Below are 26,033 nucleotides of genomic sequence, written 5' to 3' on the forward strand. Positions count from 1 at the left end.
GATTTTTGGTGACTTTTTAAAAATCAAATAGAGACTGGTTCTCTCTTAAAAAGATGGCATATTCCAATGAAAAAGCAAATTATTATCAATGAAATTAACTGTGTAATCTCAAGAATTTCTGGGATTCCTGGGTGGCTCAGCAGTTGAGCATCTGCCTTTGGCTCAGGGTATGATCCCAATCTGAGGATCGAATCCCACATCAGGCTCCCTATGAGGAGCCTGCTTCTCTCTCTGTCGGTGTCTCTGCTTCTCTCTCTGCATCTCTCATGAATAAATAAAAATTATTTAAAAAAAAAAAAAGAATTTCTCAGACTAGTTTTATTTGTAAATAGAGAAAATGATACCTAAATGCCACATGGAAACTGTAAAGCAGCCAGCTCAATGCCTGGACACAGCAGTTGCCCCCAATTCCTTTTTTCCTGTTATTTTCTCAATAAAAAAGAAAAACACAAAAAAGGGCAGCTTTTCTATATTCTAAGTTTTTACCCTATCATGTCTACTCTTCTTCAAACCACAGGCTTGGGTACCTGGGTGGCTCAGTGGTTGAGCATCTGCTTTTGGCTCAGGTCGTGATCCCAGGGTCCTGGAACAGAGTCCCACATCGGGCTCCCCAGAGAGAGCCTGCTTCTCCCTCTGCCTATGTCCCTGCCTCTCTCTGCGTGTCTCTCATGAATAATAAAATAAAATAAAATAAAATAAAATAAAATAAAATAAAATAAAATAAAATAAAATAAAATGAAATGAATTAAAAAAAAAAAAACCCACAGGCTCGAAATCTTTACTGTTTACTGACAACAGCATACATCGATACATAGAATGAGAATTCCAGAACTTAGAAGTCCAACTAATCTCCTTGTTCTATACTCTATGGATGTTGCCCAGAGAGATAAAAGGACTTTCCCATTATCTATATCATACATCGTCATAGCAGCAGATCCTAAGCTGGAAAAGTACATGTGGGATAACAAAACAAATATGTAAAAATTTGTTTTTCAAAAATCAGATTTGAGCCTAATGACCCATTGTGCAAATACTCCTTTTACAGGAAAAAAACTGCAACTGTGATTAATTCATTTTGAGGATACGTCTTATTATAACCTATTTTGGAGGAGTTCACATGTTTTCTAACACCTTTTCCTGGTGCTCTCCACCTTCTTCTATCCTCCCTCCTTTCCTTCTTGTATTTCTTTTCCAGTGTATACATCTACCATTCTGCTGTTGTAGATTACTATAAATTCAGAAATTCAAGAATCAAAAAAAAAAAAAAGTATCTAAGAAAGTATGCTTTTCAAAAGCCAGTTACACGGACGCCTGGGTGGCTCAGCAGCTGAGCATCTGCCTTCAGCTCAGGGCCTGATCCTGGGGTCCCAGGATCCAGGGCCACATCGGGCTCCCTGCAGGTAGCCTGCTTCTCCCTCTACCTATGTCTCTGCCTCTCTCTGTCTCTCATGAATAAATAAATAAAATATTTTAAAAAAAGAAAAAACCAGTTATAATCCCTTAAAGATTTCATTTCTCTCAAATTCTGGAGAGATCCCTCAAGGGAGAAGACCCTTTTTTGTTTTGAATTTCTAATTCTCAAATTTGGATTATGTTCTGTCAGGTGTCAGCTCTCTTATCTACATTATGTCATTAAATCAACACAATAATCATAAATGCTACTCTTATTTTTAAGAATGCATATAACATAGTTTCCTAACTGTTACAATGCTAAATTATCATCTAACTTTTTTTTTTAATCGCAGTAACATAATTCAAGATGTTCACAAGTTGCAGACAGTATGGGCAAATTCAACAGTTAAAAGCACACAACTACAAGGAGAAGCTAGTGTAGCCACTGTGGGACTTAAGCTTTCCTTTTTATCTACCTAAAGCTCATCACCTGACTTTTACCCCGTATCCTCACATAGCTAGTAAAGAAGGTAAAAGTAAAATAAGACACCCCAGTAACAACGGAAGCTCCTAACTCCTTACTTCCTAATTTGTCCTCAATTCATGAGCAAATTACAGATTTGAAAATAAGGAGTAGCCCTATCATTTAACACATGACTAAAAAGAGAACTTTCTTAATTAGAAGTCCAAGCGCAAGAGACTCCTTTCCATCAAAGTTCTGAATAGACACCAACATCAGGTCAGTAAGAGTTGTCCTGGTCCTCGTGGTATCTTAAGCTGATGACTCAAGTTCCCAGCAGGCTTCTAGTTTAATATTTCTTGAAACACCAGGCTTAGTCAGAGTGACCTGGAATTTAAGGCAAATGAGGGTCTCTTCCTTTCATCCTTAAAGACATTTTTGCTAAATGACGCAAAGTTAAAGAGGCAAGATGAGTTTTAATTTAGAGCTTTTATTCCCTAAGTTATAAGTCAAAAAATTTCCTGGGGAGAATGGACCATGCTAGCTCTGAATTTCAAACACAACTATCAACCCTGTCAGAGGAGCAATTCTATTTCCAAATTTCTTAACAAAATGCCTCTTCCCCTAGTCCTATTTATTAAAAGAGGAAGGAGAGATGGGAAGGAAGGGAGGGAAAGAGGAGAGGTCAAAGGAAAAGGAGGAGGAGGAATGGGAGGGAGGGAGGGAGGGAAGGAGGAGGGAAGAATGGAGGGAGGGTGGAAGGATGGATAAAGGGATGAATGGATGTCACAAGCACCCTCCTAGCAAAAGGTTCAACACATTCTGGAGTTATTCTGGAAATTAATTCAACCAAAAAACAACCCACATGAATTACCCAAATCAGCTTAATTATCCATAATATTATCTTCAAGAACAATCTATCTTAAAATCTGGTAAAGACATTTAAAAAATCTTAATACTACTAATATAGTGCAGTCCTTTTTTTTTCGTAACTACATTCTTGAGTTGCCAGTCTCCTAATAAATTCTTTAAGTCTGCTTCTCATTATAGTATTCCTAGAGTTCTAGGCCAAATGTTATCCCTAGCACGGTTTAAGGTATTAATTTTAACAAAATGCTAATACAGTGGTAAAATGTGCCACATTTTCCCTTCTCTCTTGTTCTTCTCAATGTTTGATGAATGAAAAGAAAATCACCTTGTTTCAGGTGTGCTGATACGCTAAAATACCACAAGTTTTGGAATGCTTTATTTGTAATATTTGCAAGACAGAACTTCAAGGTTCGTAATGCACAGTGCGTACTATTACAGTAACAACAGCTAGTATAACATCCTATTATTTCAACAGCTGTATTTATTATGAAAAATTAAAACTACCCTTCGTAACTGTAGTAAGGTGAAAGGAAAGGTCTGTTCTAAATGACCTCTAATTTTGAGAATCCTAAACATTCACTATCCATCAAATTGAATGTTAATTTTCAAGGAATAGGAAAATAACAGATGGGCATTTATGCCATAGTTTGTGAAGAAATCCTGGTAAGACTTCAGATGTCTCTTAGTTACAGTTTTCCCCTGCCCTTGATAATATGCTTAAAGGAAACACTCTTTCTGTAGTTATTTACATCGTTATCTTTATCAGAAATCATATGAAAAGGGTCTCTAGTTCACCACCCAAACCTCAGCACTGTTTCCCATGTTGAGGAAGACCCTTAGAAATCACAGAATCTTAAAAGAATAAAGAAAAGGTGATCTAAGACGAATTCATTTTCTTCCAAACTGTAACTCCTGGTTCTCTTCTGGTACCCAGTTTTGATCTTCCCACCTTAGATACACTTAAGAGACGTTCAAAAGCAAAGTGTGCAAAGGCACAAATGGGGAATTTGCTGTTTTTCCCCCCTTCAAATAACCACTGTTTATATAATATTGCTGCCCTCATAAAAGGGAATCCATTACCATCAGCAATTCATGTCCCTGCTTCAGCATCAGATGCAAACAGGATACGGAAACAAGATCTCTCTCCTCCATTTACTTTTTGTTCATTCCAACCTCTGGACATATTCCTCAGTTCCATTCCATTGGCCTGCTTCATCATCTGGCACTCCTGAGTTTTACCTTCTCAAGTCTTAATGACCCTCCTGATGGTGAAGTTCTGTGATTGTTCTGGTATCCAAATACTATAGAAGGAGTTTGCCCATTAACCCTCCCCCACCATAGCAACCTAAGGAAATGAATCTTCAACAATTCAATTCACAGATTCGAACATATCCTGAAGTCCCTCCCCCTGCCATATTCTGTTGCAGATGTCTGACTTTTCGATGGTAATCAATGTGCTTTTTTGATAATCAAAATGCTTTTCATAAAAATATGTCCTCGGTTAGAAGACATGGGTACTGGGGCTTTATTAAAAGAGCAAATGCTTCTTTCCCCAGTCTTCGTCCACAAAAATGGTACATTGGTATTAAAACAAAACAAAATGCACTGATCATGGATTAGCCACGTGAAGGGGCATATGGAAAAAACACACAGTAAAGAAACTGTACCCACCGCAGCCAAGAAAGGAAGCTACAAATGAAGGTGATTCTCATAAAAGAACACACCCCAAAATGCAGAAGCTATTTATTTTAGAAAAGGGGGTGAGAGATGAGAGAGCAATACAGAGAAAGGTGAAGTACTGACAGATAAAGTACAATTCTTCTCTATTCACCTACACTCTAAAAACTAACTGTATCCGGCAATCTAAAGTTTGAAAGACAAAACTGAACCTATCACAATTTAAACCGAACAATATTTTCTTGATGAAAATTAGATGTGTTGGAACTTATTTTTGGCCGAATCATCTTTTAACCTGATACACAAAACTCGTACTGCTCTTCCACAACACTTAAAACACGAGCTTTCGAGTTTCTTACAATCTGCAAGGCTTAAAATCAAAAGCTTAATAATCCTTTTAGCATCATATATCCTAAGCCACTCAGATTTAAAATTACCTTCTCTATCATTGCCTCCTAGTATTGGTTTGCAATGGAATCTGTACAATTAATAATAACCTTCTTCCCTCTCATCTTTCTAGAGAGCCAAGGATGACATATCTTCTTATCTCCCTACTTGTTCCATTAGATTGACATATTTTGCCTCATCTGTCACCTTCCATAAAACTCTGCTTTCAGATATGAGTTAATTCATTTTTAGTTGTCCTCAATGTTCTAAAATAGTGATGTTTGATAGAATTAATACAGTGCTCTAGTTCTCTCTGTTCAACTGGTACTTAATTAAAGATCTTGGAGGCCATCTTTCTCTCAGGTTACACCATTTAAAGAAGGAACCTTACTTCCTCCCGACAATGTGATAAGCCACATGGCACTAAAGCTGCCATCCCCAAGTCTCCCATTTAACAGATTGCTTTACCATGTATAAACTACCAGCAAGACAGATTACCACTTTATTTCACACTGATTTACTTTTCACATCTCTGAACCGTTAAGTCTGCTTTGCCTACATTCTCTCTTACCTTTTGAATTTCCAGAACTTCTGGAGTTTTAAACACTCCCTTACACTTTTCTTACTGCTTTTGTTTGAGGTGGACCTGGAAAAGTCCTAACGACGTTTAAATCTGCAAGATTTCTTAAATACCCTGATAACGATGCAGAGCGATCTTGAAGCAATCGGAGAACTACCCTGGGGCACAAACCGAAAATTCCCTGTTTTAAATTCTTTTGAATTAGTATCTTTTGGAGAAAAGCCACTCAACTTGATACGTCATAATTTTCATCTCTAAAGGTAGCATGGATACTTTAAATTGGCACTTGCTATTTATTACACAAATAATTGTTCTCTTGGATGGCCTTCGAACACTAGCACTTCTCAATCATTTTTTTGGTTATACTGGAGCCACAAGAGACGTGTCAATTTAAGCAAGCTTTAGGAGCAATAAACTAACAAACAGACTCTAGGTGGTGGTATAGGTTATTTTTTATCATGATGTTTTGCTCTTAAAACTGAAAGAGTCAGGAGAGTATTTAGCCTCTTTTACAGACACTTGATTGCAAACTTACAATCTTTCAGGGCGCTTAAATCAGTAAAACCCAAGTTCTACAGAGTTTCGGAGATAAATGCAAGGAATGGATCTAAGTCAAGTTTTCCCACAGACATTAAACATGGTTTTCAATTGCTTCAAAAGCACTGTAGAGATCTCACTTGAGTAAAACAAACAATGAGCAGTTCTCCTCTCTCTTTCTTTCTTTCTTTTTCTTTCTTTCTTTTTTTTTTTTTTTTAATATGTATTGAACTCACATTCTTAGGGCACTTTCAGAGGTAAGTAGGGAAAGAGGTATTTCCCCCACCAGACTGAATGAAGCGGACTAGAGTTAACTATCCCACAGTCTGCAGAGGAGTAGCTGTTCCATTGACTGACTCTTCTTCTTTGTCTCTAGGAACTAATTCCAGACAGAGAAAAAGTCACTACTGGTGATGAAGCCATTACTTTCTGAACCAACTAAACCCAAGTGACATTACCAAACCGCCGGACAAAACCAAAACAACTTATTTCTAAGTTGAAAAACATTTCAACACACTCCAGGCAGCAACCCACACTTGGGTGCCAAGCAACTGAAAACATTATTTGTTTAGAAAGTCCACTTATTTCAGTGTGTCTTCCACGAAGGTAGCAAACTGGTCACTAAACGCTGAATAATCCATCGGGAAAATACACCCACTTGCAAAACCTGTGCTTCACTAATAAGCAGGTTCCACGGAATTCATAACTTTAAAGAATGAATTACCAAAGCCTTCTGCTTCACAAATCCCCCACCCCCAGAAATGCAAGAGCATTCATCGTATATATCCCAACAACCATTTTTTTTTTTTTCACTCGGGACATCAGCAGACAGTCTTTCTTCCCCTAAAGACAGTTTTTCACCCCCGCACAATCTCACGATTTAATCATTTACATTACCGGAGACAAACTCCAACTCAGCCCCACCGACTGAGTGAAAAGTCCCTGTAGCTAGGGACGTCTTCATTTTCGTCCGAAATTTAACGCAAAAGTGCTCATCACTCTGTTCTCCTTTCACTATCTTCAGCAACCAATTAGAGCACTAATAGGACGGGAGATGGGGCCGCCTGTAAGGCTTCGGGATCAACATGTGTCACAGACTCCCGGCTCGTTCGCCCGTGAGACACAGTTGATTCCTTTGTTCCTGCAGACTGCACACCAACTCTTGGTGACAATTTGGAAACTACTTCGGAAAGGATGGGAGGGTTTGGGGAATATTTCCAGGGAAACCGTTCATAAAACAACACTCACTAGTAGTTAAGGAGGACACAGACAAGAGGGGAAGGAAGCCTCCCAGGACCTCCGCAGGGCTCACCCCAAGCGCGAGCCCCGCTTGGGGCTCAGGGGTAGTGATGGTTGAGGCCTCGGGTGCAAAGAGCCTCGCCCTCGGGGGAGGGCTGGGGCTGGGGCTGGGGGTGGGGGTAGGGGTGGGGGGGCAAGGGCCGAGCGGCCAGGCCCGGGGGCCCGGGGGCCCGCGGGTCCGGGCAGGGCCAGGAGAGCTGTCCCTCCCTGTTCCTGATCACTTTTCTTGACCCGGAATCCAGCGAGAGCGCCGCGCCGGGAGGCACCGGGCGGGAGGCGGGAGGCGGGAGGCGGGGGGCAGCGCCCGGCGCCGCCCAGGTCGCCCCGGGCTGCAGGACCCGGAGCCGCGCGGCCACACGCGCGCGGGGCTCCGGGCCGAGGGGGCAGCCGAGCGGGGCGCGACCGCCGCCTCCAGGGAACCCGCCGTGAGCCCGGGGCCAACTCCGCAACTTGCCCGGCCGGCCGCCGGGGCCCCCCGAGGTCCCGGGAAGATCCGGCGCCGGCAGGAGCGGCGATGCCCCCGCCCGCCCCGCCGCCCCCGCCGCCCCCGCGGCCCTGCCCGCCGCCGCCGCCGCCGCCGCCGCCGCCGCGGGCCGCGCTCCCGGGCCGTTTCCGGCGGCGCCCGCGGCAGCTCGCGGAGCTCCCGGCGCCCCCGGCCGCGGCCGCCACTCACCGGAGGCCGCCGCGGCTCCGCGCCCCGGGCTCCGCCAGGCTCCCGCGGCTCCGCGCCCGCCGCCCCGTCCTCCCGGCGCCCCGGGAGCTCCGCTCTCACTCGAGCAGCGCCGCCGAGCGCAGGGGCGGCCGCGGGGCCACGGGCGGGCGTGCGCGGGGCCCGTAGTCCCTCCGCCTCGGCCGCCGCCGCCGCCGCCTCCTCCTCCGCCGCCCGCCGCCGCCTCCTCCTCCGCCGCCGCCGCCGCCGCCTCCCGAGTTCGGGGCTCTGCTGCAATGTCTGCGAGGCTGACTTTGAGCGCCTCGCTCGCCGCCCGCCCGCCCGCGGCCGCGCTCCTCCCTCCGCCGCCGATCCGCCGCGGCCCGGTCCCTCCCCTCGCCGCTCCACGCCATTCAGCTCTTCAGCCAAGTTTCTTAACCCTTTTCTCCCCCTCCCTCCCACGGCCGCCGGGGCAGGGGGCAGCCGCTCGGGGCCGGCGGCTCGCGCGAGCCGAGCCCCCCCGCCCCGCCCCGCCCGCTGGCTCCCCGCCCTGTGCGCCCCGCGGCCGGCGGGCGGGGGCTGCGGGGCCCGGGGGCGGCGGGAGGCCCGCGGGGCGGGGAGAGCCCCCTCGGCTGCCGGCTCCGTGCCGCGCCCCTGCCCGCCGCAGGCGCCTGGACAGCTCCTCCCGGCCCCGGGGCTCCCGCCGCGACCCGGGCCGCCCCGGGCCGCCGGGGGGCAGGCGGCTGGCACCCCGGCCCCGGCCCCCACGACACGCGCTCCGCGGCTCCTCGGCCGCCCCCAGCCTCCCCACCTCGCAGTCGGTGTGTCCTGCTTTACTGGGGGGGGGGGCGGGGGGCACGAGGGCGCGGACTCCGGGCCACCTGGACCCCACGCCTTAGCCCGCAGGAGGCACCCAGGAATCAATGTGCAGGGACTCGGAGAGGAGAGCTGGGCAGGAGACCTGGGGAGCGCCCCTTCAGCCCTCGGACGGGCGTAGGGCCCAGGAGCAGGGCTGCTCTTCGGCTGCTTTGTCACCGCCAAGTCCCCGCGGAGCCCGTCCGCCAATCTCCAGCATCCCGGCAAGAATCTGACCCTCTACCAGCCCAGGCGAAAAGAGCAGGGCTGCCACCTCTTCGGCAGCTCTCCCCTCGCCTCCGGCTCCGAATAAGAAATGACAATTACATCACGAGGCCGCGGCGGCGGCGCTGGGAGCCTCTCGGGTTCCTGCGGCTCAATCTCGCCGAACCCGCCTCTACACTGGGGGGATCTGGCTTGGCGGCGAGGGAGAGTGGAGAGGAGAGAGCGTCCTAGACACCGCGATTCCTCTCCCCCCACCCCCTTGCATTTCCTGCTTTAAAACCTTACCCCCCCCCCCGTGCTCCCCCAGACCTCGTAAGTGGACTATCAACACCCCTTCAACACCTCCCCAGATGTCAGGTTTCTTTCTGACTCTAGCATCTAGCAGTTAGTAACTCGCGGTGAAAAAAAATAAAAATAAAAATAAACATCACCGGGGGAACTGAATGTCACTGCCGAAATCGTCTTTTGCTTGATTAAAACAAACATACAAACCAAACCAAAACAGAAACGCTGAAGTACAGCTGAACCTCAACCTCAACTCAGAAACGGCATGCCTACGTTAAAACACGTTATACAGAGCATGAGTGAATGAGGCACTCCATTCTTGTAGAGAGGTTTTCATATCCCTAAGAATTCTATAACATTGGGAAATAGAGTACTTAAACACCAAAAAACCCACTATCCTAGTCATGAAACAGTTTTCTATGCCTGTTATGTAATGGCTGTACTGTGCATTTAAGATTTCATTTAACCTTTCAAAATATGAATGAAAGTGCCGCAATACCTTCAAATCTTAAAAGTGAAAGCAATGCTAAAGATAAATCCACCACCTAGCCCAGTGCTGGGCACATGGTACGAATACTTTGCTGAATGGTGATGGTGCATTTTAGAACGATTATTTTACATCACCCTAGTGATTCAACTGTGCAATCTGTTGCCATCTTATATAGTTTACACTTCATAGGGTGACTTATTGTGTGTATGTACCATAGTCTGAAATCTGCTCAAGGCAACTTAGTCAAGCCGGCTGTTCTATCATGCATCATTATCTAGGGTTGATGCAAAGCGAACTGTTCCAATTAAGTGATGATCAGCAGAACTGGAATCTGGCCCTTTAAGGAGTCAAACTTCTTTAAAAACACAACAACAACACTGTTGAGTGCTATACAAAGATTTTCTAAAATGGGTTATTTTTTTTTAAGCAGTTTATTGGACTTCATTTGGCTTTTTCTTGAAAATTGAGGGTTAATTTTATTAAAAGTGTTTACTGTGGTAGACTGCAGTGGATTCAACTAATACATCAAGTTTCTATTCTGTATCAGTCTTCTTCCTAGGTGTTAAAAGATGCTCCCAGGAGGTATATACACTATTAATGCACTGAAGGACTCTAGGATGTTAGGACTTAGTGATTTTTTTTTTTTTTCTGCCTTTTGTAGTTCCTCTATTCCCCTTCGCTGACAATCTGTTGGCCTTTTTCTCTGTTGCCACAGCGGGCCTGTCTCTAACATTTTCCTCCTCTTCTGATTGGCAGCTTCTGGTCTGGGGCAGACTGGGAATCTAGATAACCCCCCTTGTCCCAATTCAGTAAAGTAAAACTAAATAGGTCCTATAAGAAACTGATGTGCTCACCAAGGAGTAAGACACATGAATCTCAACGCATAGACTTTGGGACAGCTATTCAGACTACCCAAATGTTGCTTTGAAAAGCATTAGTTTTCCTCCTTAACTGGGTTTTGGATCATCGAGGCTGGTAGATAAACAGTCTTCTAATAAGTGAGGTTACACGCTTGACCCAACAAGCAGAGTATTGGTCCTGCCTTCCAATGCTAGTGTTAGAAAATCTACCGCCATTTGTTAGCTGACTTAACAAAGCCTTTCACCTCTTATTAATCTATCTCTTCAACCCCACAAAAATCCAGTCCCTGAAATCCTGAACTCTTTTTGATAGGGCATCAGTGAAAGTAAATTGCACACCTTTTGTGGGATTCATTTTTACTTAATCATGCTAATTGTGGTGGGGCTCTTTTGTTGTTGTTCTTTGTTTTTGAAAAATCAATACCTAAGTTTCCTGGCTAAGAGAGTCATTGCAGTGATACTGGGCATATGTGTAATATAAGAATGCCTATTCAGTAATGTGTATTTTGAAGACGACTCTCATTTTAACCAATTGTGATGTGAAAAAGATGCCCTTCAGTTTATACACTTAAACACAAAAGTATTTTTATAAACCCTGGGATCCTATGGCATCAGACATTTATGGTTCACTCTCAATATGATTATCCATCACGAAGAAGGAATCTGGGAAAAGTACGTTTATGATGTGCTGCCTGAATCTCTGCTGTTACAGCATTTCTCACACCATTTTGTGACTGTATCCCACTCTAAATGCAAGCACTGCTGGCAGAGACAGGGTCCATATCCCCCTGGTTCACATTTAGATATCTCCACCACGCATCCCTGTGCTCAACAAACAACACTCAGTAGAGACTGGGCAAGATTCTGTCATAGTCCAGGGGACAATGTTTAGCTCTACCTGGGTTATAGGTGAGGGATGAGGGGATTTAGGGAAAATTTCACAAAGAAAATAATGCTTCAGCAAACTATTAAAAGTAAGAACTGACCAGGTAGGCAAAGTAAGAAAGGGATTCTCAGAAAAGGAAAAAGGCTGTTCGACAGTTAGAGAGGTATAAAGAAAACAAAAATATACATTGAGAAGTATTGAAACTCCATTATACACAATGAACTAGTGACTAGCAAACTATGACAACTGACAAACATATTTACAGATGGAACTCCAGTGTAGCTACCCTGCTACGGTCCCCTTAGCCTCTAGATTAAGCACTGCCCAATAAAAATATAAAGTGAGCCATAAATGTGAGCTACATATGTACTTTTAAGTTTTCTAGTAGCCACATTTAAAAAAATACAAAGAGGGCAGCCTGGGTGGCTCAGCAGTTTAGCGTCGCCTTCAGCCCAGGGGCGTGATCCTGGAGACCAGGGGGTCGAGTCCCACGTTGGGCTTCCTGCCTGGAGCCTGCTTCTCCCTCTGCCTCTGTCTCTGCCTCTCTCTCTGTCTCTATCTCTCGTGAATAAGTAAATAAAATCTTAAAAAAAAAAATACAAAGAAACGGGTAAAGCTAATTTTAACAATATACTTTACTTAACCCCATATATTAAAATATTATGTTAATGTATGCACAACATAAACATTATTTATTAGATTTTTTAAAAAGATTTAATTTATTCATGGGAGACAATGAGAGAGAGAGAGGCAGAGACACAGGCAGAGGGAGAAACGGGCTCCCTGTATGGACGTGGGACTCGACCCCGGGCTCCAGGATCACACCCTGTGCTGAAGGCGGCCCTAAACTGCTGAGCCACCTGGGCTGCCCACCATTAGATATTTTTAATTATTTTATTCACACTGCATTTTCACAATCCAATGGACATCTCAATTTGAACTAGTCACGTTCAAGTGTTCAATAGCCACATGTGGCTAACAGCTGCTGCGTTGGACAGCAACAGCTCTAGAGGACAGATGAAATATTTAACAATACGGTGAAAAGTAATCCCCTAAGTTGAAAATCTAAATCTTGTTAAATCTAAGATTTTATTTGTGTTGATTACTGGTGTTTAGCGCTACTGTGTTATAAAAACCACTTTCTTGTATCTAGGCTTTTATGCCAATTAGAAAATCAGCAAAGTTTACATTTTATGTACTGTGTCTTCATTAACCATACAGTAGTTACAACTACGGCTATCTCTATTAACTCTGGTGGTGGACTGTAAACGTAAACTGGCTTTATGGCAGAAATAAAACACTATAAATTTGGGGTTGAATAAGCTTTAAAGAAGTCTTCCCTAGAAGATAGAACTACCTCTGTGCTAGTTACTGCCAAGCACCTTCTACAGAAGCCCAGGTTTTGCTTTTCAGTTCTTCCATGCCCAGTTACTCCTGGGCTATACCATACAGTCCAGCCTCTGTTTGAGGCAGTCACCTGCCTGAAGCCACAGTGGTTAAGGATGTGCCGCGGCACCCTGGGTACTGAGAAAGGTCTAAAGAGCTGAGATGAAGATGCATAGATGCCCAGCCTGCAGGTTACTGTGGAGTTTTCCAAAATGAGATTGGAGCGTTTTTACTTTTGATAGGGCTCGAATGCGAAGGACTAGAAAACCAGGGCACTCAAAATCTACACTGAAATGAATCCTGAAAACTGAATCTTAAAAAAAAAGTCTGAAAATGATTGTGTACCAGTAGCTGAAAATGTGCAAGAAAAAGACAGATACTTCAGGGAAGTGCAAATGTGGATGAAGGCTTCTCATTCTCAAAACAAGAAAATCTCTAGTATAGTTAAGGGATCCAAAAAGCAAAAAGTCCTAATGAAGCTAAAGAAAACATGTCCATCTTGATGATATATCAGTCTAGTATGTCTAAATAGTTGAAAGTAAGTATGACGTGGAATCCTATCCTTTAATCTAGAAATGGGTTATTTAGGGGCACTGATGGCTCGGTTGGTTAAGCATCTGACTCTTGATCTCAGCTCAGGTCTTGATCTCAAGGTCATGAGTTCAAGCCCTGAGTTGGGCTCCATGCTGGGCATGGAGCGTACTTTAAAAAAAAAAAAGGAGAGAGAAGTAGGTTTTTTAGATCTCTAAATTAAGCAGTCAAATGAATACAAAATTTTGGGATTTCACAAACATACATCCATATAATAAATCAATTGAGGAAATATGATTCTATTAATTTTCAGACATCTTTTTCAGGTACCCTTCAACTAAAGCAAAGTGCATTTCTGTTTTCCTGAATTATTCAGGGTTCTACGGAGAAGAAAGCTATAAAGTTACAAATGTATGTAACCATTTTACCATTTGTTTGACCCTTAAAAGAAAGAAATACAAACTCTGATGTATCTGTTTTAGACTTGTTTAGTTTAAGGAACATAAAGTTCTTATATAGTTTATCTCTTCACAGAACTAAAATTACTTCTCACCTTCAAACACTCACACACACACATATACACACATACATATACACACCCCTAAGATTTCACAAAATTCAATGCAGAAAGAGTAGTCTTCAATAAATGATGCTGGGACAATTAGATATTTATGGAAATGAATGAAACTTGACCCCTTCCTTATACCATATACAAAAATTAGCTCAAAATGGATCTTAGACCTAACTGTAAAAACCAAACTATAAAGCTCTTAGGAGGAAATATAACAATAAATCTTCATGATCTTAGTTAAGCAAAGCCATCTTAGATGTGGCATCAAAAGAACAAGTGACAAAAGAGAAAGTAGATATATTAGACTTAAATAAAATTAAAATCATTTGTACTTAAATGGACACTATCAAAAACATGAAGTGACAACTCACAGAACAGAAGAAAAAAATTGCAAATTATCTACTTTTATAACTCTTACAACTTAATAATAAAGACTTAGAATGAGCAAAGGCTCTGAATAGACATTTCTCCAAAGATGTAAATTAAGTACATGGAAAGATAGATGCTCCTTGTCATTAGTCACCAGGGAAATGCAAATCCAAACTATAATGTTTTACCACTTCAAACTTGCCAGGAATGTCTATAAACAAATGAAACAAAACAAAAGAGATAAAACACATGTTGGGGAGGATATAGAGTAATTGGAACCCGCATACATTGCTGGTGAAAATCTAAAGTGTTGCGGCTACTTTGAAAGAGAGTCTGGCAGTTCCTCAAAAGGTTAAATATGGTTACTGTATGACCCTTCAATTCCACTTCTAAGTATATACCCTCGAAAAATGAAAACTTTTTCTCCACAGAAGAATCTGTACATGAGTGTTCATATCAGTACTCTTCACAAGATCAAAAAAGAGAGAGAGAGAGAGAGAGAGAGAGAGAGAGAAACAAACCCAAATATCCATCAAATGATGGATAGATAAGCAAATGTGGTATATCCTTACAATGAAATACTACTCAGCAATAAAAAGGGAATAAACTGGGCCACTTGGATGGCCTAATCAGTTAAGTGTCTATCTTTGGCTCAGGTCATGATCCCTGCGTCCTGGGATTGAGCCCCTCATCAGGACCCATGCCCCCTTTGGGAAGTCTGCTTCTTCCTCTCCCTTTACCCCTCCCTCTTGCTCATTCACCCACCCTCTCTCAAATAAATAAATAAAATCTTTTTTTAAAAAAAGGGAATAAACTGATACATGCTACATAATGAACGAACTTGAAGAGATTATGCTGAGTAAAAAAATTTAGTCACAAAAGAGCACATATTGTATAATTACATTTATATAAAATGTTCATAATATGCACATCCGTAGAAATAGAAGTAGAATGGTGATTACCTAGGGCAAAGGCAGGGTAGAAAGGGGGGTTGAAGATTGGGGATTGATCGCTAATGGATATAGGAAGAAATGGGGATTGACTGCTAATGGGTATAGGATTTCTTTGTAGTGACAAAAGTGTTCTAAAATTGATGGTGGTGATGTTTGCACAACTCTGGATATTCCAAAAACCACTGAATTATACACTTTAAATGAGTAATATGGTATGTCAATTATATCTAAATAAAACTATTATATATCTAAAAACACTAAAGAAGCTTTCTGTTTTCTAATTTTGAAAATAAAACTTGACATGTATTAGAAAATAATGTCTGTAAATGTTTAAAAAATTATTTTTTAAACATTTTTATAGTTACAACTCAAAATTGTTTTTGCTTGATATGATTTGCCAAAATCAGCAAAATAGTATCTATATAAAGAGATAGATACAGATAAATCTTTAAAACCAAAAAAACTACACATTGGAAATTAACTTCGGCTGTTTAATGATACTTAAATGGCATAGTACAGAAGAATGGTTTTATCAGGACAGCCCAAGTTCCAATAATTTAGTGTGCACTATACTAAGTGTGTGTGTGTGTGTGTGTGTGTGTGTGTGTGTGTGTGTGTGGTCTTTCAGCAATGCCAATATGGAATTCAGGGGGTGGCTTAGGAAGAGAATCCTGTATAAATTGCACATACTACTCATGTCTCGCAAAGCTGGCTTACATGTATACGTAACTCAGTAATTTATAGTAATAACTATTTCTACAAACTAAATGATTACTCCTGTTAGGTAGTTCACTGTATTATATCTCTCTGTCATATCCAAGAAATCTAGTTCCAAATTCCATCCTCTAGTAACAACATTTGGTTGATAGTAACAGAGATAAGAACTAACCAAGATAGGAGTTTATTTTTCTCGAAAGTAAAAAAAGTCCACAAATAATATTCCTGGAGCTGGCTTGATGAAGCCATCATCTTTAGGCACCCAGATTGCTTCTATTCTGTCACCTGTAGCTCTTGGCTTTCACCCTAAAGTTTGCCTCTTGATGTTAGTTGACCGCTACAGCTCCAGTCATCACATTTGCATTTCTGGCAGAAAGAATGTGGATGACCTACCACCTTTTTAACTAGTTTTCCTGAGAGCACCATCAAATAACTCCCCCTAACATACCATTGGATGGATCCAGAGGGAGCGTGGGGTGCATAGTATTTTGGCTAGGAATAATACTCAGATAAAGTCAAGGTTTTGTTTCTAAGAGGATGAGACTCGATATTTAGTGGGTGTATTTGTTACCTCATGCTGCATAAAAAACCACCACAAAAATTAGTAGCTTAAACCAAGAAACACTATTATCTCATAGTTTCTGGGAGGTATAAAATTCAGGAACCGCTTAGCTGGATTATTTTGATACAAGGTCTCTCATGTGGCTGCAATCAGGATATTGGCAGGGTCTGCAATCATCTGAAGGCTTGCCTGGAGCTGGAGTATCCAATTTCAAGAAGGATCCCTCACAAGGCTTTTGGCAGGAAGCCTCAGGTCCTCACATGGCTCTTGGCAGGAGACCTTGGGTTCTTGCTACATGAGCTTGAGTATCCTGACGATGTGGCTGCTAACTCCCCCAGATGAAGCTCTCCAAGAGAAAGCAATGATGAAGTCACAACGTCCTCTGTGACCTGGTCGCCTAATTCACATGGAGTATTTCCACCTTATTCTATTAATTAGAGGTAAGTCATTAAATTAATTCCACTCTTAAAAGGAAAGTCATCTTGAAGGGAAGGGTATCAAATAATGTGTGGGCATCGTTTAAAACCATACAGTAGTCTATTAGCATTTTCTGTCATAATCTGCCTCTTTGGTTTCCCAAACCAGCACGTACACCTTTGTTTTTATACATACAACAGTCTCACTGTCTTTTCCAGGGGTACAGACACAAGTCTTTTTCTGTGACTTCATCAAATCTACTGCCCAAAACTTTTGGGTGATATGCAGCCCTCTCCAAGAAGCCCAGACACGACTCCCTGTAGGACGGCAACCTTTAAAACCTTCAGTTTTAAAGACATGTGTTCAACTATCAGCACATTTAAATTTTGTAGAAGGAATGTGTTATTGAAATAAACCTGTCCATTCGGAAAAGGGAGAAGGAGAAACAGTCATTATTCCATCATAATTATAAAGACCTACTAAGCAGGAATAGCCAGGACTCCCTGCCCTAACACTGCAGGGAGTTCCTTGGCTGGCCAACCTGACAGCTACCTGGTTCTTTCTCGTGAATATTTTCCTTCATGTTTTGACCTCTGCTGCTCCTGGATCTGCTCCTGGGAGGCTTCTTCTTGTCAGTTTTCCTCAACAAATATATATGAGGTAGGCACAGGGGAGGATGCCCTTCTTGGAGACTACATGGATTTTAAAACACCAGGACATAGAGATTGCTTTCAAGTTTTAACAACCACAGACTATTGTAGACCAAGTTAGCGTTTCTTTGGGAAGATAATTCCTTCAAACATTTAACAGACTTGATTTATTTTCATTCTGTTCTATGTATAAACTACCATAGCCAAAATTCTTGCCTAGACATGGTTTTTCAGCCTGTAGATTCTCCTCTTTTATTTACTAGGCTCTGTACTCTGCCCATCTCTTTGGCCCTTAAATTAATGGTGGTTACCTTGAGAGCATCTGAAATAATAGTCTTAGTTGGAGAAGCAATACAATTCATCACCGACTGCCAGCAATATCACTGCTGCTTTATGACAAAGCAAGAGTCTTACCTCTTGCTAAGACTATAGTTTCATGGCCACAGTTTAAAACTTCTTCAAGTTCAAGTACAGAGGCAGATGACTTTTTCAACACTGCAAGGCCCAAATCATTGGACTCTCCATCAGTGTCATTAACATGCAAAGGCAGAGAATATCTCCCTTAGTAAATCTTTGCTTCCTTCCACCTCTGTTTCAAGAAGGTTTGGTTCTAGTCTGAGTTTAGATTAGATTCTGCTAAATGCATTAGATTCTGCTAAAAATAGCAAAAAATGAACTACCACATACCAACGCCATAAATTTGTTTTGCTTCTCTTAACATTATAGACTCAGTCAGCAAATAGCCTGATATTTTTAAGGTAAGCAAATGACAGGTTAAGCAAATATTTGGCTACCACATTAAAATTAGACCCCCACCACTCACTATTTGTACTTGGTAGCATCTCACTTCTGGTACCAATTACTACATGGGCCACGGTTCTTGGTTTCAGAAAACAAAATTAACTCTTGCCAGCTCAAGCAGCAGAAGGGTTTATTATAATGCGGTATAATAGACAATCTACAAACTTTTTGCTGGGACCCAGGAACCAGGCTTGAATCCAGGAACCAGGCTTCAAAGATCCATGGGAGGAGTGTCCAGCTGCATTATGGGAACAGCCAAGTAGAAACTCTATCTACCACCTGCCTCTAGAACTAATGAAGATACAGATTAAGTATTAGAACCTCCATCACAACTCTATAGAAGAACTAAACACTCAGCCACCTTACTTGCTGAAACGACCCTATGCTTTCTGCCTGCCGTGTTTGTATCTATCTACCTCCCATCTCTGATATAAGGCCATCTCTGGTTGGCACAGACCAGGTCACATGTGAAATACTAGCTTCACTTGTGTATGAGAAATGTATGTAACACTCAGTTTTCCAATCTCTAGCAAGCAGGAAAGCATACTAGAAATAAATTAGAATGGTATTTAGTGTGTCATTCCGTGGTATTTAACATAGTGGCCAAAGTGTTCATTCTGCTAGAGAGCAAGACCAAAACTTTCTGAGGCACGTGAAATATTTCACATTGTAAAATAAACAATAGTTCATCCAATGATCATTAAATTGGGGTATGTTTTGCATTAATTCTATTTCACTGTATTCTAGCTCTTGGAAATTTCATCAATCAGTGTTAACTAGTATACTATATACTTGTATAGTATCTTGATCTTGATGGGATACAAAAAAAAAAAAATGTCCTTGCTCTTGGATAGGGCATCTTGGTTTTAAGGAAAAGAAACATACCAATTAACTTGAAAAGAAAGGAAATTCTAAGGAATAAAGCACAAGGAATCTAAAAAGATGCTGTCCCATTAGCCCTCAGAAGACCATAGAACTTCATCCTGGTGCTCCACCAGTAACATGTCTTCATTGTCCACTTGTTCAAACTGTCTATTGGTCCAACTCTCCAAAAAGAAAAATTTGATTGACTCTTGACCAGACAGTGGACTACTTTTATGGACAAGTATCCACCCCATTCTAATCAGCTGTAGCCCTGATTGCAGGTGAAGGAAAGTTAACTTACTACATAGGATTGACACTCCCAAGCCTGTGAAGAGGGCTAGTAAGACTAGAAGGGTAAGATGGGTGTGTAGATCAATAAACTAATATTTGTACTACAGTCATTATCTTTTATACCACATAAATTAAGACTTGTAATATTGTAACAGCATCATTAATCTTATTTACAAACTGTCTGCCAACAAATGAATGCCTGTGAATCTTATATACAAAATACATTAAACATATTCATTCTTTCACCAATTATGTATTGATTTCCTACTAAGTATTCTGCAGTACACTATATCAAGGTTCTCTTGATATAAAATGAACACGCTATGGTTACTTGCTTTGTGGTACCCATTTGAGGAGACAGCTGATTAGTTTGGTATGTTCTCTAATAACGATGTAATTAAGATGGGTGTTGTTGGGGAAAGAGGCATTGGCTTGTTTTTTGGGAGTTCAAGTAAGGATTTCTTCCTTTGAAGAGATTATTGAACCATATCATAAATGATGAATTTACCAACATGATTTTTTTCTTATGGTCATCACTGATTAGTGTTTATAAAAGCTGCTTACTATAACACCCTGTCATCAAAACAGATTTTGTAGATGTTATTACCCTCCCAGCAAGTTTTGTTGATTGTCAACGTGTTAACATATAAGACTAGAATGGTATTTTATCAATTACAAGCAGATTCAGATTCCTTTCTGAGGGTAAAATTTGCTTTTCTAATGCCCAGATGGCTTGCATGCAAATCAGAACTTTACAGGTCTACAGTATTGGTTGTTGTTATTTCCTGATCTCTTCCTCAAACAAAGTTATGCAATGTGCCAGCCTTACTTTTGGTGCCAGTACCTGCCCTTTTTCCAACTCAGTACAACTTCATAGTAACATTGTCTATTTATGTACCTATTTTTCTTTCTAACACATCAATTGTTTCATGTACTATTAAGTAAGAAAATAAAATAATAACAGAATGCTTTTTCATTACATAGAATTTTAATTTTATACTTATTGGAAGAACCCTCTTAAACTTACTTATACATAGATTTTTAAAATCTTTTATCACTCTTAGGTATAAGTCAAAGAACGATATAAGTGAAATATATTCAAGATATTCCTAAAATGTTTTCACATTGAGTCTGTCTCCCCAGGATCACTTTTTGACTCAAACATTGATGCCTATGTTTTGTTTTATTTTGTTTTGTTTTGTTATAATACAACTTAATCTTCTGTGCCATCAAGAAGCATTTGCTAAGTAGCATTTCTTAAAAGAGTGTTCTATGTCTCTCTCTGGGATCTTTTTCCAAAGCTGCTGACCTTCCTTTAGCAAGTTTTGATGCAGATGCACTGGCAAATGACGCCCACGGACAGTGAGGGTAAGGCACATCACCATTTCAGAGATGTTAATACATCAAATAATGAATCAGTGGTATATGACATAGAATCAAAGACATACGATATTACTTGATAGCTCCTAAAGTGTTATTGCATACATTGAATCTCTTGAATATTGTCATAATAATGTAAGTCTGGTAGGCATTGATTCTTATTTTACAAGCAACATACTGGATGTCTCCCAAAGCTTATAAAAGTGGAGTTGGTACTACGTATGGTAGAACGGGGATATTTTATTCATAACCTAAGTCTCTTTCCACCAATTTATGCTACTTTTCATTATGCCTCTTGGGTATTCATGGCCCTACACTATGTTTCTCAACCTCCTACTTATCATACCTCCACCATTGAAAAATTTAATCCAACAGTTCACAAATCATGCTTTTGAAAAATACTGATGTTTCAAGATTTCCTGTTTTTCAAAATTGAATAAAGGTTATCTTTTCTCAATGTTCGGGGGCAGGGGGCATCAGCTGTCAGATAGTTGTCAAAATCTTTTTGCATTTTGTCTTTAAATCCAGTCTCTGCTACCATTTGACCATACTAGAACCTTGTTTCGCGTGGTATCGAATTTATACAAAATATATAGTCATTTTCATTTTAAGCAATATTTCAGGGTGTTATGAGAAAAATTTTGCCACAAGTGCTTAATTTCTTAATCAAATACTAAAATCTTTTATTTTATTCATTCTCCTACAAGCCTGCCTTCCTCCAGGGACAAGGATATATCCGTGGCTCCGATATACTAATCCCTCCTAATAAATTGGCTAGTATTGGACTCCTTAGAAGAGGTCTTAGAAAATTCACAAGGAGTGAATTGAAGAATGGGAATCTCAAATACTCCATACGCCGATGAAGGAGTCAGTTTTTTTGCTAATCAGACTTTTTCAAATTTCCTCAATTACATAATGTGAATGAGACATTCTAATTTTAGGATAGCCCTACCTGTGATCAACACTTTTTTCCAGTCCCGTTTGTGGGGGAGTAGCTCGATCTTGCATCAAAGAACCAAATTTATAGGTTCTTTCTATTCAGGAAAGAGCCGATGCACTTAATTAATCTTTTCAGGAAGCTAGGCTGACTTTCACTACTTCAACACATTGTATGTTTAAAGCATATATAATTTAATCCTGTTTGAATGATGTGTGGAAGGGAATTGACATAAAATAGCAAGAAAACTCTGAAGTGAACTGAGCTATCTAATTTGGGCATAAACATTCTTAATACCACCTTTAAAGGAACTTGAAATGTATTTGATGATGGGAGAAATGTTGGTATAGGTTTGAAAATTATCAAACAGCATCTGCTGGCTTCTCCATTTTGATTAAAACATGCTCAGAGGGAAAATAGTGGTTTGTCTGTTAAGTCAAACGCTAATGAAACATTTGCTAAAATAATCTATTTAATTTGGACAACATTTGGCAATAAAGTGCACTCTTTGGATCATTTGCCTCTATTTTGATCCCTCAGAGTTAACTGAGCACAGCTAAGTCTAACACGGTAATGAGCTCTTTGTTAAAACCTGGGCATATGCATTTCTCATGCTCTATTGTGTCCTACTCTGGTGAAGAGAGATAAGAAACGGTATTGTGATGGCATTAAAGGTTTTTCATTGACATAGCTAAATACCATGAGCCTAAACTGTCTCATTTAGTCATGTCCTGTTTCTATATATCTTATGGATCAAAGGCATCATGACTAGAAGGCTCAGGTGAGTAATGAGGATTAGCAATATTAATCAAGTTATCACAAAAAGATTTGGTAATTAATGTTCAGATACTCTGCATATGCTTCTTGAATTAGCCTATGGTAGTTACAATACTTCTGGGATGTGAAACAAAATAAAATTAGTAGTTAATACTAACAGAAAATAATAATGCCTCATATTATCATTATTTACTATTATTTTATAGAAATTAGACTAATTGTTTTCAAATTCAAAATGGTTCTTGTTTCTAAATTATTGTTTTATATTTTAAGTATGTACGTACGTATGTATGTGCATGTATGTGCACACCTACACACATATACACAGGCAGTACTCATTGCCCCCCACACACTCACATCATAATGGACTTTGCATTAACACCTACCATTTGCTGTACATTATTAGGCAAGAAACTAGTGGACAAAAGCAAAACAAAAAAGCTACCTTTCTGTTTCTTCTGGCACCCTGTAAAACCAGAAGCATCATTCACACATGTATACTTGGAAAAACTGACCTAAATATGCCCTTCCAGAAGATATAAGTGATTAGATCATCGTGTTGAAAGCCTTCATTGGTTTTGGGTTTTTGTACTATTAAAAGAACAGCAAAGTGATGACCTTTTTAGAAGCTTATGCCATTACCGTAGCCAGAGATGGTCTTCCTTTTATTTTTTGTCCGTCAAAAGATAGAGTCAGCTCAAATACCAGTCTCTTCATAAAACTTTCCTTTTTTTAAAAAAAATAATGTTTCTTGGGGATCCCTGGGTGGCGCAGCGGTTTGGCGCCTGCCTTTGGCCCAGGGCGCGATCCTGGAGACCCGGGATCGAATCCCACATCGGGCTCCTGGTGCATGGAGCCTGCTTCTCCCTCTGCCTATGTCTCTGCCTCTCTCTCTTTCTCTCTCTGTGACTATCATAAATAAATAAAAATTAAAAAAAATAATGTTTCTTAAGGTTCTTTGTTAGTACTTAGTTCATCTAGGCCTGACTATGGCTGAATGTTCAAATACCCTATACCCCGTTAGACTGTGAGCTTCTGGAAGGCAGGGACCGTGTCAGATCTGGGAGCGACTAGAGGCAGTGCCAGTGGAGACAGTTTTCGAGATCATTTAATGGAGATGACAGGACACATGGCAAGGGTGGCTGGGCCTGCGGCAAAGGAAAAGTTGCCAGCAGGCATAAGAGTGGCAGGAGTTACAGATGCAGAGGAGAGGTAACAGAAATGAAACCAGAGGAGAAGTCAGTATGACTGACCTCAAGTCCATCCATCAGCAGCAGAATCAGATTCCGGAATCCATTCCCATGTGTCCACCCACATCATTGCTACCACCTAGAATTAAATTTTTGATAATAGCATGTAATTTGAGGACACATTCCCTTTTATTATAGAGGGTGTCACTTAACATTGTTTCTCTGGATGAATCCTTTCTCATCTTGAACACTGGATGTCAGAAAATAGTTTCTCAAAGTTCTTCTTAGTTGAGAGTCAGAGAATGGAGCAGTTTGGTATCAGACAATTAAAATGTCAGAGATGATCCCTACACACAAGTTAATTGTTAAGAGACTATTTCTCTTTTTTTGGCCAAGTATTACCAGGGATTAGCACAGGGCCTGGCCCATATTTAGACCTCAATAAATATTTGTTAAGTGAATGACTAATAATAAATAATATTTGTTTGAGACTTATATATGTTGGACATGCTGCAAAATACTTAACAAATATTGGCTCAATTAATAGCCGTTACTGTTATTCCTGTTTTATAGAAGAGTAAACTGGAACTTGAAAGATTAAATAACTCGTTCAATGTTACACAGCTAGTAAATGGAGAAATTGGGACTTGAACCAAAGAAACCTATAGTGTACTACCTCCGTATACTGAAAGCATGCAAGAAGGAATGATTGAACATTCTACAGTTGCATGAGAGACAATCATTCTATAGGTTGATGGTGCTCCAACAGTACAAAATTGCTTAATGCATGTGCAAAGGCTCAGGGCACTGCCCATATTTATAGTTTATGAAGCAATAATTAATTTTTGCTTAATTCTTCCTTGAAATTAGATGGAATGTTCTATCAAAACCTCCAACTTTATTTTTAAACTTAGCACATCTACATGATAAAAGGAAACCTAAGATGACAACTACTTCAGCAAAGAATGATAAGCGAAAGACCAGATGCTACATATTTTCAACTGCAAAAATATCACGGGAAGCCAGCTGTATCTTCTAAAATTTCATGATGTCATCATATGGTTTCAGGATCTATTTAGTTGGTTTATAATCTTATTAGCTTATCTCTGCTTCCAGTCATGCACCAGGCTTTAATTGCATAGGTTTGTTTATAACATTGTTAGAATTAGAGCTCTGGTCTCATATTTCATGCAAGAAGCATATTACTGGATAGTGCACAAAAACTTGCCACCCTGCATAATACCTAGTGACCCACTGTAAACTGATGTCACTGTCCCATTATTCCAAAGAGGTCATCACTTCCTGGCATCGAGCTATCACAAAAGTGACTCAGAGTTTTTGATCTTGTTCAACTTTTCCCAAAAGTTCAAGTCTAGGATGATGATTTCAAAGTGTGATGGCAGCAAAGTGTTTCAATTCAGCAAGTTTCAAAGTCACAGTGAAATTGACCATGTTTTCCAGGCATCAGTTACGCTGCCAGCTCCAGAGAGATTTCCATTATATTAGGGATGGAAATAATTTTGCATTTCCCACACTTCTACTCTGAATTTCACTGTCCCATTTCTTTGCCCCCCAATTTTATTCACCATTTTATTCAGTCTCAAAGCCTTATTCTTTTACAGGTCAATATTCCTATTAAAAATTTTAGGTAAGCCACTGTCAGATATTTTCTCAGTGATTCCACATTGGGGTCTACCACTTTCTAAATTTTTGAAAGGGAAACCACTCGTATTTATTGCCCAGTGGAAGAGCCTACTCCTTATGGCCCCACTAGACCTGAGTTGGCAAATTGTATCCATATGACAGGATCCCTACCTATAAACTACTGGTTGATCAGAAAAAAATGAAACCATCTATCTTTCCCTTAGTAACTTCTGTGAATAAAACCTATTATTTAAGACTCTTTTCTGTGCAAGGAAAACTCAATCCTGTAAGGGCAGCGGGAAATTTGAATTGATTAGTTTATGCAACTGGGAAGTCTGAGATAGGGATGGATTCATGTGGGCTGGTTCAGGCAATAGTTCACACAGTGTCCTGCCAGTCTGGATTTGTCTCATTCCTCTTGGCAGGATGGGGTGCTGAACTTTTGGTGTGTTTGCTTCATTTACAGCTTTGTTCTCAGCTTCAGTGACAGAAAAAAGATGGTGGAAACATTTCCTGATTTTAAATTTCCCAATCCCTAGCT

At 40.8% G+C, this 26,033-nt stretch overlaps 1 protein-coding gene across 4 annotated transcripts in view; it reads right to left on the reverse strand.

Annotated features, from left to right (window-relative positions):
• Positions 1-9,253, reverse strand: part of NRIP1 (nuclear receptor interacting protein 1) — a 99,663-nt gene extending 90,410 nt beyond the window's left edge. The window contains exon 1 of one of the 4 annotated variants that reach the window (XM_055313815.1): positions 9,034-9,253. The gene's annotated coding sequence lies outside the window, so the exon portion shown is untranslated. Of the gene's footprint in view, positions 1-5,357; positions 6,084-7,875; positions 8,073-8,662; positions 8,685-9,033 lie in introns of those variants that run through there. The other 3 variants (XM_055313818.1, XM_055313814.1, XM_055313817.1) reach the window with 3 other exon arrangements.
• Between the last annotated feature and the right edge of the window lie 16,780 nt (positions 9,254-26,033).

This window comes from Nyctereutes procyonoides, unplaced genomic scaffold (assembly GCF_905146905.1).
Source record: "Nyctereutes procyonoides isolate TBG_1078 unplaced genomic scaffold, NYPRO_anot_genome, whole genome shotgun sequence".
Classification (NCBI taxonomy): Eukaryota; Metazoa; Chordata; class Mammalia; order Carnivora; family Canidae; genus Nyctereutes; species Nyctereutes procyonoides.